At 53.8% G+C, this 14,658-nt stretch overlaps 1 long non-coding RNA gene across 2 annotated transcripts; it reads left to right on the forward strand.

Moving 5' to 3' along the window:
• Window positions 1–11,710: 11,710 nt before the first annotated feature.
• Window positions 11,711–12,391, forward strand: LOC309871137. 2 transcript variants are annotated; one of them, XR_014315054.1, is made up of 3 exons: window positions 11,711–11,800; window positions 11,943–12,069; window positions 12,329–12,391. It is a non-coding gene; the product is annotated as an uncharacterized lncRNA (long non-coding RNA). The 2 variants fall into 2 exon arrangements; XR_014315055.1 differs by having other exon boundaries at window positions 12,010–12,069.
• The last annotated feature ends 2,267 nt before the right edge of the window (window positions 12,392–14,658 follow it).

Raw genomic sequence — 14,658 nt, forward strand, 5'->3', positions numbered from 1 at the left:
GGCATCTCCTAATCCGAGAACATGTGACATGGAGACCCCAGCCATGGGGTTGGGGCTAGTGATGGCTCAAGCTCTGGCTCTCGGCAGCCGTGGGAGGGGGTCCTCCTGTGCCTGCCTGTCTAGCTGCTTGGCCATTCTGAGGGACAGAGGCCCTGGGCTGTGAAAAGTCCAGCTGGCCAGGCTGGGGAAGGAGCCCCTTCCTGCCATTGCTCTCAGTGGCCAGAGAGGAGACCAAGCTCTCCAATCGCAGGGCTAAGAATGAGGCTGTGTGTGCAGACAGGTACACAGATGGGGCCCACAGACAAACAGACGTGTCTGCAGACAGATCTCTAACGTCACGATGGCTCACACATGGCTTTCGGTGTGTGTCGGGCACCGTCCCAGCATCTCACATATATTAATGTATCGGATCCTCACAACAACCTTATGAATATCCCCATTTTTCTGATGGGGAAAGCGAGGCCGAGAAGGCTAAGGTAATTTGTCAGAGGCCATACTGAGTAAGTGGCAGAATCTAGACTCTAACCCGGGAATTGTGCTGCTGAGACAGCGTTTCACCATCGCATACACCAGTGACTCAATCTCTGCTGTAGACATGTGGACACAGATAATGTGCCCCAAGACAGACCCGGAACCCTTCTGGTATGCACAGCTCCAGGGGCTAGACAGGGTGCCTGTGCTCACTCACACTGCCCTGGCTGTGGGGCGCGGAGTAGACCACCACTTTACTCCAGCCCCCCGCCTGGGCCGTGAGCAGCATATGCGCTTAGACTCACACTTAGAAAGGGTGCGCCGCATGCCCAAGCACCTGGAGTCCCCGCCGCCCCCGCCCCGTCCACACACACAGTCATGGAAACAGCATCACATGCGTTCTTGCAGAAACTGGTCTCACTCTCAGCTGATTCTTTGCAGGCTCCTCCCCTCCTTCCTTCAGAGCAACAGCCCCAGAAGAGTGGGGCTTCCCCCACACTTACCTAGGGTGCCTTGTACAGAGCCAGGCACCTAACTTGCTTTCAACCCATTCCAGGTCAGGCCCTTTGTGGGTAAGAAAGCTGGCTTTCCAGTGGGGTCTGACATACCACTCTCCGCTGCCCTCCTCCTGCTGAGGCCAGTGACTTCACCCTTCTGAGACTCCCCAACCCAGAGCAAGCTCCCTAGCCACAGTGGTTTCCTCACTAGAGCTCCAGCACCCCATATACACTGCTGCCTCAGGACTTTTGCACTGGCCTTTGCCTGCACTGATCCACATGGCTCGCTTCCTCATTTACTACTTTCTGGTCTTTGCTTATATGTGACCTTCAGGGTGAGGGTCTTTGTGATCTCCCTGATTCAGTTGCAACCTCTCCTCCATATACCTCTTCTGCTACCCCTGCCCCCACCCTGTTACTGTTTTCCATTTATCTGCAACATTAGTCCCCCGTAGGCAATTTCTATTTATCTGTTAACTGCTCATCTTCCCCCCACCTAAAGTGTAAGCTCCATGAAGGTGGGACTGTTTCTTCCCTCTGGTGTCCCTGAGCCCAGAACAGTTCCTGGCAGATAGTGACTCTCTGAGAGATGGAGAATGAGATGCATTGGGAAAGGGGTGGGGGATAGTGGTCATTCCCCCCTAGGGGCTATGGAAGGTGAGATGAGAAAACCACCTGGCGATATTACTCCATGGCATACGGCATCCCAAACTCAGACCAGAGAGGGCCTGCATGACTGCCCTCGCTCCCCACTGTTGGTCTCAGGCAATACCTGGGCGTACTGAGTAAACCACAGAAGGTCTGCTGCTCGTAACGCCTTCTACCCACTCTCCTTAATTCACCACTGTGGGTCTGGGAAGCACTCTTCTAGGTCTTTCCTGTATATTCACATCTGCACAGATGGAACAAATACTGTCCATCAATGGGGTCCTCTTTCCACCCCTTAAGATGGTTTCGTGAGCACCTACTATGTGCCAGGTATTATTCTAGGGCATAAAAAGGCGAGATTCCTGCCTTCCGGAGTTGACATTTTAAAAAAGTAAGGTAAGTATAATGTATTGCTTCAGGTGGTGATAGATGCTCGGAGGAGACCTAAGTTCAGGAAAAGGGGGCAGGAATGACAGGAGTGGGGCTGGGGACCGTGAGTGCAGGTGGTTGGTCAGGGAGTGCTCTGAGGAGGTGACATCTGACCCGAGCATTGGCGGCTGAGGAGGAGGCAGCCCTGTGGAAATCTGGGGCAGAGCCTTCCCGGCAGAAGGGACAGCGGGTGCCAAGGCCCCAAGGCTGGCATGAAATTAGTGGGTTGGAAAGAGCAAGGAGGCCAATGGGGCTGGAGTGGGGTGAGCGGGGGAGGGAGGCAGTGTGGGCAGGGAGGCTGGGGGGCACAGCGCAGGGGAGGGGGTGCTATGAGGGCTGCAGTGAGCCGGAAGTGGGAAGAGAGCTGCAGGAAGATACGGAGCAGAAGAGAGGCTTGGTCTAATGTGGATTTTTCATGTGTGTCTGTGTGCGCACGCAGGATTTTCTACTGTGATAAAACACACATACACAACATGAAAGATACCATGTGAACCATCGGTAAGTATGGGGTCAGTGGTACTAAACATCACTGTGCCATGGCCACCGCTGTCCAGAGCTCTTTTCATTTTGAAAATCTGAAACTCTGTCCCCATTAAACAGTAGCTCCCCCTTTCAGCCCTCTCCCAGTGCCTGGTAACCACCCTTCCACTGTCTGTCTCTATGGATTCGACCAACTGAGGGACTTCATAGACAAGGAATCATACCGTATTTGTCCTTTTGCGCCTGCCTTGTGTCACTTAGCATGATGTCCTTGAGTCTCCTCCATGTTGTAACAGGTGTCACGATGTCCTTCCTTTTAAGGGCTGAATAATACTCCATTGTATGGGTGTGTCTCGGTCCTTTCATCCATCCAGGGCCACTTGGATCGCTTCCAGCTCCGCACTATTGTGAAAACGCTGCTCTGAACACGGTGTGCAAAAATCTGGTCGGGGGCGCCTGGGTGGCTCAGTGGGTTAAGCCGCTGCCTTCAGCTCAGGTCATGATCTCAGGGTCCTGGGATCGAGTCCCGCATCGGGCTCTCTGCTCAGCAGGGAGCCTGCTTCCTCCTCTCTCTCTCTGCCTGCCTCTCTGCCTACTTGTAACCTCTCTCTGTCAAATAAATAAATAAAAATCTTAAAAAAAAAAAAAAAATCTGGTCGGGTCCCTGCTTTCGGTGTTTTGGATTTACGGCCGGAAGTGGCCTTGCTGGATCCCACGGCTGTTCTCCAATCTGACATTTGGCAATGGGCATCCCAGGGCTGTGGGGAGAGGGGCCGCGGGGGAGAGCAGAAGCAGGGAGAGGGGCAGGCTGCTCCTCACTAATGCTGTCCTTAGACCCCCTCTTGGGTGGCATGCGGAGGGCTCCCTGTCTCCTTCATGATTCTGGCCACTCTGACTTCCGTGCTTGAATCTACCTCCTCTTGGCCCTGGGTGTCAGCGGGGGAAAGGGCTTCTGATCTCTTTGGGACACAGACAGCTGAGGCTTGGGCAGGGATGGGGTACTCTTCGGCCAGCTGTATGAACCCAGGCCTGCCTTGAGGTGACTGGGTTGTGGGATAGTACCATGTCACTGTTAATCGCCCCTCGGGTTCCCCACTCCTGTCAGGCAGGGCTGGGCAGCAGGAGAGCTCACTGTGTCCGTGTCAAGACACTATGAGCCTGAAATCTGTTCCAGGGCATCCCAGGGCCTGGTGAGATGTGGGAGGCAGCGCCCTGATGCACGGCCTGTTGCCTGGGAAATCCGTTCTGTCCCTGGAAGCTGAGGGGGCTCAACTCTGCAGACCATCTGCTCCCTTGCATGAGGGCTGGGGTGTCTATGAATAGGATTAGGAGCCCTGAAACCAGTCACCAATTGCTGTACTCCTTTCTGTGACTCCCGAGACCCTGCGAGACCTGTCTGAGGGCACCACCCCTTCCCCGGCCACAGGCCCCCTTAAGATACCTGCTCAGGAAAATGAATGGGGGAACCAGCCTTCCCTGAATTCTGTCCTACACACTCCCAATTCCATCCTGCTATCCCAGGGAGAAGGGGATTGCCAGGCCACCAGCAGGTGCTCCAGGGTGACCTGCCCAAGTCACACTGGGAGAAAGTGCTAGATACAGGTCATCCTGACTCTGAAGCTCTGTTGGCCACCCCCACCCTCCCCACCACCTCCCCCTTTGCACCTGTGGGCAGCAGGAATTGTGACAGAGTCGCGGGAAGAAGTCCCTTTCGACCTGCCGGGAGTCTGTCCTGAGTGAGGGCACAGTTGTAGTGGCTTCCTTTCCAAGGGACATTTTTTCCCTCCTCCCCCACCTTCCCCTCTTTTTTTAAAGTTTTTGGCTGATAAAGATTTGGGGATAAAAGGAAGAATTTCTGCTTCCTTGAGTCAGGTCTCCCTGGGCAAATGGGGATCGGGCAAGGTGACCTGGAGCTCTTGCCCTCTCCCACTGGCTCCCCTTCCTCCTATGAAGATCCAGGCCCCTCTCTCCCTCCCATGGTTCCCTCTCTCCTTTCTTCCTCCTCTCTCCTTCCCTCTCTTGCCTTCACCCTATCTTACTTCACCATAGTCACATGGACCTCCTTGCTCTCCTTAAACCCCCCAGCTATGATCCTGCCTCAGGGACTTTGCACTCGCTGTTCCCTCCGCCTGGAACTCTCTGAACCCTGATTTCACTCCTGCACTTCCTTAAGATCTTCACTCCAATGTTACCTTTTCCATGAAGACTTTCCGCACCCACCCCCATTCCTCCCTTCCCTGCTTTGTTTCTCTGCATACACTCAGTATCATTCATCACCTGCCAATCATTCTGTTATAATTTATTTACTCATTTGCCTTTCTCTTCCCTCGAGAGCATACACCCCACGAGGGCAGGGATTTCTGTTTGGTTTGCTGCTGTGTCTCCAGTGCCTGGAACAGTACCTGCCACAGTGTAGGAGCTCAACAAAAATGCAATGAGTGGATGAATTTGTGGACCATCTCAGTCCACCACCATTGTGAGTGCCCTGGTTCAGCCCATAGTCATCTCTCTGCTGGATGCTGCCACATCATCCACTCTGGTCTTCCCAAGTCCAGTCCTGCCCCATCAAGGCAGTTTCCTCTCAGCAGCTGAAGTGATTTTACTCAAATGCAATTCTGATGAGGTTATCTCCTGATGGAAACCCTTTAATGGGTCCCATCTCATGTGGAAGGAAACCCAGAGTTCCTAACTTAGCCTGAAAGGTCCTACCCGATCTGGTCCCTGGTTACCTTTGGACTCATCGTGCACCCCTCACCCTCGGCTGCAGCTGCACTGTCCTCTTTGGTGCTCTAGAGGCACTTGGCTCTGACCCCAGGGCCTTTGCACCCACTGTTCCTGCTGATTGGAATGCTCTTCTCTACACCCTTCCATGTCCAGCTCCATCATCCAATTTGTGCTCATAGTACCTCCTCTCAGAGAAGCCTCCTGACTACCCCAATCTCTCTCTCTACCGCATCACTTATTTTGTTTTATTATTTTCATGGCAGGTCTCACAATTCAAAATTGTTTTGTTCGTGTTTATCTCCCCAACTAGACTGCAAGTTTCTTGAGAGCAGGCCCTTGTTAGCTCACTTCTTGCAGCTCAGCAGAGATGCCTGGCACATAGTAGGTGAACTGTACATATATTAGTTGAGTGGATGAGTGAAGGCATCGAAGAACTTGTAGACATTTTTCTCGTTACTCCTTCCCTGTCTTCATGAGTGGGGTATGATGGTGCCCATTTGACAGGTGACAAAACTGAGTCTTGGAGAGTTCGGCAATATACCTAGATCACACAGCTGGTGAGGGGTGCATGTCTGTATGTCCTTTTGTATGTCTCTGTGTGAGTCTACAGGTGTCTCTGGGAGCTCAGGTGTCCTCAGGGTATGTCTCTGGAAACCTGAGCATCCTTCTGGGTTTCTGCATCATTCCTGGGGCCTGCTGTGTGCGTATCTCTGTTCCTGTGTGTGTGTGTGTGTGTGTGTGTGTGTATCTATGTATACCATAGGAGGACTTCCATGTTGGTTGTCCTTGTGTCTGTGTGTGTATCTGAGCATGTGGGTCTACCCACCTAGCTCTGTTGGCTGTCCGTGCCCCCACACAGTGGCCCATCTCATTTCCCAGTCAACTCCAGTCCTCCCTAGGACTCCAAGAGCCCCACGATCTCCCAGCTCTGAGGCCCAGTGCTCCTAGGTACCTGGCATCTGGGGCAGAGCAGGGGGACAGGCAGGTACCATGCATCTCTGGGACCCCATAGACCCCAATCTTTGGATCCCCACCACCCCCCAGGATCAGCTCCTGACTTAAAATTGCCAATCCCAGATGGAGCTGCCGGGAGTCCGCACCAGGCTGGTTCCCATGGTAACGTGGAAGCCGCCAGGCCGTGCTCATAAAACAGGTCATAAAGCAGAGGGATGGGAAGAGGAGTGGGGGCTAGAGGGCGGAGAGATGGGCCCCTTCCTTTGGAGACCTCACCATCCACCGTCCCATTCCTGCCTCTGCCCCCAAGCTCACCTGGGGAGAGGCCCTGTATCTCTGGAGCTTAGCTTTCTTCTCCATGAATGGGAGTAAACCTGCGCTATGGTATGGCCTCTGAGGACCACGTTGCCTGGATCCAAGAAGCCCCTGGTCAAAGGCCCAGCAGGACTGGAGGCCGGGATTGAACTCTCTGAGCCTCAGTTTCCCCATCACTATAACAAAACTGAGGCAAAACAGCGCAGTGAGGGAAGGAAGTGGATTTGATAGAGAACTGGGTTAACACCCAGCTCTACCTGCAAGCTGTGTGACCTTGGGCAAGGCGCATATGTCTCTGAGCCAAACTTGTTCACCTCTCAAACAGAGACAAATAGGGTTTTCGTGAGAATTAAATCAAAGTTAGTAAAATATTTAGCATGGTGCCTGGTTCAAAGACTGGCTGGGCCTATCAGTAATATCAACAGCTAATAGTCAAATAAATAACGGTCTTCTGTGTCGAACACTTGTCTAAATGCTTTGTGCATAATGATTCACTTTGTTCTCACATGTTATGATTATTCCCATTTTCCAGATGAGGGCACCAAGGCACAAGAGGCTGAACTGTTCCCTGCAGGTTGCACAGCTCTGGGAGGTGGCGCTCCAAGTTAGACCTTGACTTCAGGCTTTCCCAGAGCCAACTTCATACTGCCTCTCGGCCCAAGCAGGGCTCCTCCCAGCCCTCCTGGAGACACCAGTGCAGAAGGTGGGAGGGCAGCAAGGGAGCTCCTTGGGTGTGCGCCACACAGAGAGGGATCCAAGAGTGTGGGTCTGGTTCTCCGAAAGGGGGCGGTGGCAAGCTGCAAGGATCATAGACCCGGTCTCCTTCCACACCCCATACTCCCATTCCTCAGATGGAGAACTGGCAGCCCAGAGAGGGCTAGTGACTTGGGCAAAGTCACACAGCAAGGTAGCAGCTGCTAGGGTTCAAACCCAGGTGCCCTTTCCCTGAAGCCAAGTATCCTATTAATAACCCCCCTGGCTATCCAAATGCCTTAGGCCACTGCAAAATTAAGAAGAAAACAAAACAACGGCAATAACTGTGGTAGTAGTTCCTGCATACTGTGTGCCCGGTAGGTCCCTTCACATGTATTCATTACCAGGTCCTTGCAGCTGGCCCAGAAGGTGTAAGGTGCCCTTTGTTATCACCATCCCCGTCTTAGAGATGAGAAAACAGGATCAGAGAAGGGGCGTGATCGGCCCCTGATCTCAGGGCTAGACAGTTGGAGAGCTGAGTCGGGGACCCAGACCTGCTGATCCCAGAGCAATGCACCAGAGCCCAGGTCTCCAGTCCGGGGATCTTTCTGCAGTGTCACTCCATGGAGCGCCCACGGGGTGGCCTAGAACTGGCTAGGGCCCTGGGGCAGAGTCACTGACAGTAGGAGCAGGAGGTGCAATGGGCATTTACCTATTTGGTTTTGTAAAAAGTCATTTCTTTACGCATTCATCCACTTGGCAAACATTTGCAAAGGGCCTGTTCTGTGCAGGCAATACTGCAGGCTTGGCAGAAACGGCAGTGGACAAAACCCCACGGTCCCGGCCTCACGGACCTGGCGTCTGAGCGGGAAGAGGAGAAACAATAAAGATGTATGTCATGTGGTGGTAAGTGCTATGGAGGAAGGAAAAAAAAAAAAAAAGGCAAGAGGAGGGAGGGGACAGCACACCATGGCTCCAGAGAGACCCTTTAGCACGCAGGTGGTGACATTTGAAGGGGATCTGGCTGGTGAGTGTGCGAGGTGTGAGCGGACACCCAGAGAAGGGTGTATGGCAGACGAGCTGGAGCCCAGGCCCTGGGGTGGGAGCGTGGCTGGCAGGCTGGAGGAGATGCGGAGCCAACGAGGGGAGGCTATTGAGGGGAAGCGGGGTGGGGGTGGTGGCGGTGGGAGGTCAGTGGGAGTCAGGCCTGGCAGAGAGCACAGCGAGATGGGAATCGTTGGAGGTTCTGAGCGGAGGAGTGGAATAATCTGATTTCATTTTTAAGAGGTTCCTCTGGACGCAGGGGTGAGGAGGTCCTGTAGGGGCAAGGGCAGGGGTGGGCTGGGAAGTTATTACAGTAAGTGCCAGAAGAAGGCGGCCAGTGCCGTGGGAGCGGAGGAGGTGGTGAGCGAGGGGCACCCTTCGACACACATGTTTTAATTGGAGCATAGCCGACGTCCCATATTATATTCGCTTCAGGTGCACAGAGTCGTGAGTCAAGATTTATGGAAATCACGCAACGCTCTCGGGCAGTCGGGTCGCCATCTGTCCCTGCACGGCATTATCACAATATTATTGACTACATTCCTGATGTTGTACTTCCCCTCCCCGTGATGAATTTATTTGGTAACTGGAAGTTTGTCCCTCCTCGTGGAAACTGAAGTTGCAGCCATAGGCGCAGGCTAGGAGAACCCTGATCTGGGAGGGCTCTGGGCTCTTCGGGCTTCAGGGAGGATGGAGCTGCCATCAGGGAGGCGGGGAACCTGCTGGTGAAACCTCATTTTGGGCCAGCGCTTGTCACCCTTGAGCGAATGTCAGTCACCTGAGAGACTTGTTAAAACCCGGAGTACAGGGGCGCCTGGGTGGCTCAGTGGGTTAAGCCGCTGCCTTCGGCTCACGTCATGATCTCAGGGTCCTGGGATCGAGTCCCGCATTGGGCTCTCTGCTCAGCAGGGAGCCTGCTTCCCTCTCTCTTTCTCTCTCTGCCTGCCTCTCTGCCTACTTGTGATCTCTCTCTGTCAAATAAATAAAAATAAAATCTAAAAAAACAAAAACAAAAACCTGGAGTACAGGGTTTAAGCACCCCCGGCCGGCCGGGGTTTCTGTTTAGCAGATGTGGGTACGGCTGAGAATGTGCATTGCCCATCAGTTGCCTGGGGTGCTGAGGCTGCTGATCCTGGGACCTCATCTTGAGAACCACTAGGTGGTTAAAGCCAAGAAAACGGAGGCTCAGAGGAGGGAAGTCTCCTGCTGAGACCGCATGGCTGGAAGGCATCCGGTCACAAAACCAGCAAATGAGCCAAGACCTCTTGGGCTCTCGGCTAGCTTCAGGTCCCTGATGAGGAAAGAAAGGAGCTCCTGGGAGTCTGTGTCCAAGACCCCCCTTCACCAGCCCCAGTCTCATCACATACACCCATTCGAGGCTGTGTCCTGATGAAAGGACCCAGGGATCCTCTGGTCTCACACTTGTTGACGCCACAGGAGCCACGATGAGGTCGGAGAGCAAGGCTGGGGTGTGCCATGTCTGTTTTCTCCAGTTTCTGCACCCCTGAGGCTTAAGCCGGCCCGGCTTAGCTGAGCCCTGTGCTCACTAGGAAGTCTGGTGAGGTTTGCGGCAAAACATGGCGTCCGCCTCCCCTCATGTCAACACCGTTGGCCGAGTTCATGGGAGGCAGTTCCCAGAAGGGCCGCCCACTGGCCGTTTCTGGTTCTCGTTGTGTAGGGCACCTGGAAGGAAGGTGTTTCCTGCCCCTGAAGTCAGGCATGGCTGTGGGGCGTGGTTGAGTCAAAGACCGGGGCGCACAAGTGAGGCAGGCCTCTCGCCAGTGGACGCCTGGAGAGGGCTGAGCGGTTGCCATCCCTGCCCTGTGGGGGAGGCTAGTGGGCTCTTTTAGGGAGAGCTGGCCACCCTGGGTGTCTGACCGAGGCCGATACAGAACAGAGGCCCTGCCAGCTAGAGGTGGACATGTCACAGGAGTGAGAAACCCACCTTTCTGTTCTTAAGCCACTTGTTGGCAACTTTCTCAGGCAGAGAATGAAGACTTTAGGCTCGTCACAGGCCCCTGACTCTGCTGTAGACAATGTGTGAGAGAAGGCATGCTTGTGGCTGTGTTCTGATGAAACTGTATTTATAAAGTGAAGTGGCCAGCTGGCGGGCCTTAAATTTTTCACCCCATTCGAAACCTTGAGGATTGGGGGTTTGTGTGTTTTCGCACCATGACCTGGCCACACTGACTATGGCAGGCCCCTTCGTGACCTTGCCTGTCTAGGTAATGGAACCTGCCTATGTGTGTGGAATGCATCTGACTTTGTCTGAAGATCTTGTGATTTTTCCTCTTGGATCCTCTTCCCACCCTTCTCCCAGCTCTCTGTCCTGGGATATTGGCCTTTAGGGACCTTGTCGGTGACTTTGCCTGGAAAGGTGACTTCATTCCTCTCGGGCGTCCAGCTGGATCTGGCCCTTGGAGAGCACTGTCAGGACAGGCGAGGACAGAAGGTAAGGTCAGGGTGTTTATTCCCCGACTCCCTCCCTGCAAGGCCATCTCACGCTGGCCAACTGAAGGCCACCGATGCTGTCGGGGGACTCGCTCTGTCTCCCGATGACAGCGGCTTCCCTTAGACATAATCCCTTATAAATAATCCCTTTATTAAACTCAAATCAAAAGACCTAACTGGATGGTTCCTTCTGCTCCTGCCGGGACCCTGACTGGGATCACTTTAAAGCACTTGTCTGGGCTCCAACTCTGATTGGGTCACTGAGTTGGGTGGATCATTTCATCTCTCTGAGCCCCCTGGGTTTTCTGCTTGGTACAATAGAGTAAAAATAGCCTCCAGAAAAGGGAAAGGGGATTTCACAAACTCTGATGTCTATGCAATGTCATGAGGCATCATAATTAGTGTTGGGAGAGAGGGGAGGGGAGAGGAAGGAAGGAATCCTCCAAACAGCTTGCGGAGGGCTGAGCCGTCAGTCCATTTGCCAGCTGGGGACCAAGGCCAAGGCAGGCGGTGGGGTGGGGGGACTCGGAAAGGGTCTGAGCTCCAGACAAATGCCAGTGAGACATCTTTGGTTCAGGCCCTTTTGGGGATGCTGCCGGACAGGGGTCCTGGAGAGCAGAGGGCAAGTCCTCAGCCTTAAAAGTGGGCTTTGCTGGGGTGCCTGGGTGGCTCAGTGGGTTAAAGCCTCTGCCTTCAGCTCAGGTCATGATCCCAGGGTCCTGGGATCAAGCCCCACATCGAGCTCTCTGCTCAGCAGGGAGCCTGCTTCCTCCTCTCTGCCTGCTTGTGATCTCTCTCTGTCAAGTAAATAAATAAAATCTTTAAAAAAAAAAAAAAGTGGGCTTTGCTGCTCCTTGCTATGTGATCATAGGCAAGTGACACCCCGTCTCTGTGCCTCATCTAAACATGGAGATAAAAACACCTATTCATGTGAGGGTTAGGATGGAAGCTGTAGGAAGGCAGGCATCCTGACTCTTTTGGACGGCTGTATGCCCGGTGTCTGACCCCTAGCAGCCACTCAGTGTTTATTGGATCTGCAAGCAAGTCAGTGGATGTTGCATTTTCATGGAACACTTAGCACAGCACCCTCCACGGTAAGTGTCAAAGAATGTAGCTTCCAATACACAACCATTATTATGACCTGAGTCTTGTCTGTGCCTGCTTCCCTGGAGGCAAGCTGCCTGCTGGGTCGCTGTAGGGGCCCTGGAGCCTGCCTGCTCGCCTGCCTAGATTCAGGTCCTGGTCCAACCAGTTTCCAGCTCTGTGGCCCCTGGTACCTCATTTCAACTCCCTCCTGTCATAGATGAGATCCACAGCGATGCCTGCCTCCGAGCCAGCCTGGTGAAGTCAGCACCAGCAAATGGTAGGTGTCCATCTCTTTGGGGGTGCGGGGGTGGGATGGGTTGGGGAGGTGGGGACAGACTCTTCAAACACCAGAGGGCTTGCAGAAATGACCGCTGGCCAGGACACAGGAGCCCCAAGCCACCTGCAGGGTGATCTTGGACTGTTACCTCCTCCAACACCCTAGCTCTCCTATCTGCTCAGTGGGAGGTGGGGTCGAGTGGGGAACCTCTGAGGCCCTTTGAAGCTTGCAACTACACACAGGCCACTCTTCCAACCAGGCCCACACTCGCCATGCCCTCCACATGGCCCAGAAGATGGGGCATCTGGACGTGAACAGCCCTTGGGCAGGGTGGGGACTGGAGTGCTCCCCACCAACCTGGGCCCCTGCAAGAATAAAGATTTCACAAATGAGTCTACTCATCTTTGTCCTTTTTAGTATCATTTCAAAGGTTCCGGGTGGGAGGAAGGCTAGTCTCAGGGGAGTGAGGGTTTCTGCCCTTTCCAGGCACCACCTCCTGTGCACCCCTTTCCCCCACCTCTTCCCCGTGCTAGAGCCCAGCTGCTGGGTGCCCAGCCCCTTGGGTCCCAAAGCTGGGAGATGCATTCTTCATGAGCGTTCCCAAAGCTGCTTTTTTTAACCACCAGGAGCTGACTAATGCCCAAGAGTGACAGTCCCTCCTGCTCCGGGTGGCGAGAGTACAGAAGTGTAAGGCAGGGAACCATGAGAGAGTGCAGTGGCGGGGAGAGAATCCTGCCACCTCCAAGAGCTGCCAACATGTCTGGGACCCCAGTGAGTCCCCAGAGCCTGCACTCAGCCCTTGGACATGCCCGTCCTGGTCCCATTCCTCCGTCAGGGCTCCTGCCTTCTCAGCCACATCCCCTTCGGACTATCCACCCGCTTCTTATACTCTCCTGCCTCTCTCTGAACCGCAGCCTCCTTGCTGACTCTCCACGTCCTTTTCTGGATATCATCCCTCCCCTTTCTGAGCCCACCCGTCTCCCTCTCTGGGTGTCTGTCCCCACTCTACCTCCCTCCCACCTGCCGTTGCAGACCCTTGGTCCATGTTGGCAAGGCTTGGCTGCGGGGCACTCGGCCCTGCTCTGGGAGTCGGGAATCCTGGCTCAAGACTCAGCTCAGCAGCTTGTAACTCTTAGAGGACTTCGTGCAGCTGTTGCCCCCATTAAGCTTCCCATTTCTCTGTCTTTGTAATAAGAGAGTTGGGCCAGATGAGTGAGCAAAGTCCCTTCCCACACAGGATGGGGATGTTTCACTGGAAATCTCAGACCCTTGTGACTGGGTGGGACCCAGGCCCTCCAGTGGTCTCTCTTCCATGGAGTTGGTTCCCTCCCCAGAGTTCATCTCCCCTGAACAGAAAGGGCTCTCTCAGCTGTCTCCTTGGTGTATTTTTGGATTTGTCGTACTGGTATAAGACGGGTTTTAACTTCCCTTTCCTGAAATCAGCCGTGTCTGGTCCAAATGGGCCCTCATTGATTTGGTTCCCATAGTATTTTCCACTTTGCACAATCTAAAAACTTGTCTGGAAAGTGTGTGTCTCTTGACGTTGGCCATATACCCTCCCCAAAGTTCCCCTAGCCAGTTGACTTAACTCGCCGAGGGCACAGAAGGCTGCGGGAACTCGCTGTGACAAGCTGGGGGAGGATTTGGGGACTCCCAAGTCTGGTTTCTGTGGCAGCTATGAACACACCTTTCTCAGCCCTCCTGCTGTCGGGGGCATGCTTGACCCAGAGCCTCAACTACTGCTCCTGAGGCTACACCACCTTGCTCAAGATGGGCCCCCATTTCCTGGGGGTGCTCTCAGCCCCTCGACTGTGCATGACGGGGACACCAAGGCAAGACCACCCTGGAAAGCCATGATACTCCTCCAGTAATGACTTTGGCTCAAGGGCTCCCCATCAGCATGGCTCAACCCTTAGAATCGGGCTGCTGTCCAAGATGCTTTCCACCACCCGATCTACCTTCTCCCCCACTCTCCATCCCTGATCATCCAAACTGTGTCATTACGGTCTCCTCCTTTCTCTCTCCGTCTCCCTCTCTCTCCCAGAATCTTTTGCCTGTCAAATCCAATCTTGACATCTGCTTCTCAGTGGGACCGCACTAACACAGTCAGCAATGGTAGGCTGTTGAAGTTATGTCACTCACAGCAATCGATCACAGCTACAACTATTTCAGGAGCCCCTACTATGGACCAGGCAGAATATTTTCCAACTCTTCCCGTGACCCACGAGGGAGGAATTCAGACCAGAGGGCACTGAAGCTCTGAGAAGGAAATAACTTACTCAAAGCTACAGTCAGAAAATGATGCATCTCCAAACGTTTCTGTTACTCTCTGTCTCATCCTTTACAGGACAAGCCGGGGAGTGTGGTTGCCAAGTCAATCCTCGTTCATTGTTGCGTGTCCCTCCTCAGACCCTTGTGTTGTCCCTGGCACCTAGGACGCTATGAGGAAATATTTGGCGAACATACCCATAAGTAAACGAGCAGCAAGGGAGCTGCAAACAATGGCCAAGTGGCTTAGCCACGTTTCAAAAAAAGGCTATACTTCGGCTGCTAAAAGAAGGTTTTGTTGGAAAGTCCTCAGCCCTGGTG

The sequence above is a fragment of the Mustela nivalis genome, assembly GCF_964662115.1.
Source record: "Mustela nivalis genome assembly, chromosome: 8".
NCBI lineage: Eukaryota > Metazoa > Chordata > Mammalia > Carnivora > Mustelidae > Mustela > Mustela nivalis.